The sequence below is a fragment of the Molossus molossus genome, unplaced genomic scaffold, assembly GCF_014108415.1.
Source record: "Molossus molossus isolate mMolMol1 unplaced genomic scaffold, mMolMol1.p scaffold_m16_p_6, whole genome shotgun sequence".
Classification (NCBI taxonomy): domain Eukaryota; kingdom Metazoa; phylum Chordata; class Mammalia; order Chiroptera; family Molossidae; genus Molossus; species Molossus molossus.
The window spans coordinates 86,185,452-86,188,221 of record NW_023425399.1 but is presented as its reverse complement, the minus strand read 5'-3'; positions in this window follow the sequence as shown (position 1 = coordinate 86,188,221).

Below are 2,770 nucleotides of genomic sequence, written 5' to 3'. Positions count from 1 at the left end.
TTCTCTCCTAAAACAATGAACAGGAATTGATGCAGATGGCAGAATGTGGTAAAGGCATTAAGCAAGGAACTGTTAATACTTAAAGAAGCAACAGTGAGTTCTTCAGGCACTAACACACAGAAGAATGTGCTAAAAGAGTGAAAACGATATGTGCTTTTCAGTGTTCCAAATTAAAGATCATTTCTACTTCGAATAATGGAACATGAAAATGTAAATGGCATAGCTCTAGGACAGCGGTTCTCAACCTGTGGGTTGCAACCTCTTTGGGGGTCGAACGACCCTTTCATGGGGGTCGCCTAAGACCATCAGAAAACACATATTTCCAATGGTCTTAGGAACCGAGACACCACTCCTCCATCCATCTCCAGGCAGGTCCTCTCACATACAGATACGCCCACATACAACATGAGGAACTATATTAAAGGGACGTGGCATTAGGGAGGTTGAGAACCACTGCTCTAGCAGGAAGAGTATCTCACAGTAGGAGTATCTTTAGGATAAGCAACTATCTCTAAAGTAAATAAATGAATAACTAAAGCTTTGGTTCTAAAGCAATTAAGGGTTTGAATAGAGTTGTGTAAGTTTTTAAATTTCTTACTCTGATTTAATATTTGAACTTAGAAATTTTGTTGGCAAGTGTTTTAAAAGGTTGGTAACTGGCCTAACCAGTTTGGCTCAGCAGTTAGGTCAAGGACATGTACTTTGGTTACGGTTTGATCCCAGGCCCTGGTCTGGGTAGTTCGGGAGACAACCAGTTGATGTGTCTCTCTCACATCAATGTTTTTCTCTTTCTCTCCCTCCCTCCCTCCCACTCTACCTGAAAATCAATGGGAAAAAAACCTCAGGTGAGGATTAAAAAAATTTTTTTAATAAAATTTGGTAACTGTTTTAGTAAAACTTTACGTACGTTTTAAATTTTAAAAATCACCAAGTTTCAGAGAAGTTTTACGACTGTATTAGTTTCCCATTACTGTCTTAATAAATTACCAAAAACATAGTGGCTTAAAATAATACAAATTTATTATCTTATGATTTGGGAGGTCAGATGTCAGAAATGGGTTTCACTGGGCTAACATCAAGATGTCCGTAAGATTGTATTCCTTCTGGAAGCAATAGAGGAGAATTAATTTCCTTTTCCAGTTTCTAGAGGTTGTCAGTGTTTCTTTAACTCATAATCTCTCCACCATCTTTCAAGCCAGAAACTATGGGTTGAGTTTTCATATTACATTATTTTGACTCTGGTTCTTCTGCCTCATTTTTTTCAGTTATGGTAACACTTGTTATTACATATTGTGCCTACCTGGATAGTTTAAGATAACCCTAGCTCAAGGTCAGCTGATTAGCAACCTTAATTCCATTTACAACCTTAATCCCCCTCACCCCTTGCCATGAAATATAACATATTCACAGATTGCGGTAACTAGAAAGTGGACATCTTTGGTGACCTTTATTATACCTATCACATGATAATTTATAAAACTACACAAAAGTAGTAAAATAACAAACAAAAGCTGTGAATAATACAACAAAGAAGTAAGTTGCTAGGGGCATGAAATGGAACCAGAAAGTAAGAAAAAATGCACGCAAATGAGGTCTTATACCCTCCTTTAATTCTCAAGTCACTGATTCTTAAATTCTGGGTTTAAATCATACTTTTGAATGCTATACTTTTTGGTGGCATTCTTGAGAAGATTTAAACAATCAACACAAGATTAATTATGCTACTGATAATTATATCACAGTCACTACCCAGCACATAAAACTGTATCACCCATTATTAATAAAGCAATCATAGTTAGAGAACACGACTGCACTTAAGTAGTTATTGCTTGCATAGAACTGTTTACTGCTTAAACCTTATCTCATGAAATAATGATCTTGCCTGTTCTGTAAATGTCTTCCTTTTGGCACCAGCCTAATATTTCTTTATGTCTCTCATTGCAGCAAGATGAACCTCACTTTACACTTTATTGAATAATATGCTCAGGACAACATTCCATTTGATAAAAATTTTCATGACAGTAGGTATACTCAAGTGTAACAACAACTACCAGAAAGTCTAAAATGCTGCTGAAAGTATGGGTTCATACCCATGCAATTTCAGAGGGTCAAAGCACACGAGTTCTAAGCTTTCTATCTTTAAATACAAAAAGAAATACATACATTAGTGTGCATCTCATCTGTACCTGATTCATGATTCATAGTCTTATAAGATAAAAACAGATTAAATTCTTAGCAGAAAGCCAACTATCCTTGGTACTAGCTATCATTCCTATTGCACTTACTATATCTGATACACATAACACTCTTCTTCTAAGTGTCTTTATATACTTTAACTAATTTAATCTATACAATGAATGACTTCCTCTTTCATTCCTATTTTACAAATGAAGGCCTTTTGGCAAAGAGAGGCTAAATGACCTCCCCAAGGTCCCAGAGCTAGTAAGCAGCAGTCTGGGATTTGAATCCAACTAGTCTGGCCTTGATGCTGTGCTTTTACCATCAACAGTATTGCTTCAAAAGACAAAACCAAAAAAATGCATTCCCACAATCCTCATAAAGAAGACATTGTGCCCTGGCTGGTTTGGCTCAGCGGTTAGAGCGTCGACCTGCGGTCCTGAGAGACCCGGGTTCGGTTCCCGCTAAGGGCACGTACCTCGGTTGCAGTTTGTCCCCGGCCCTGGTCGGTTGTGCGGGTGGCAGCCACTCGATGTGTCCCTTTCACATCGATGTTTCTCTCTCTCTCTCTCTGTTCCTCTCTCTCCCTCCC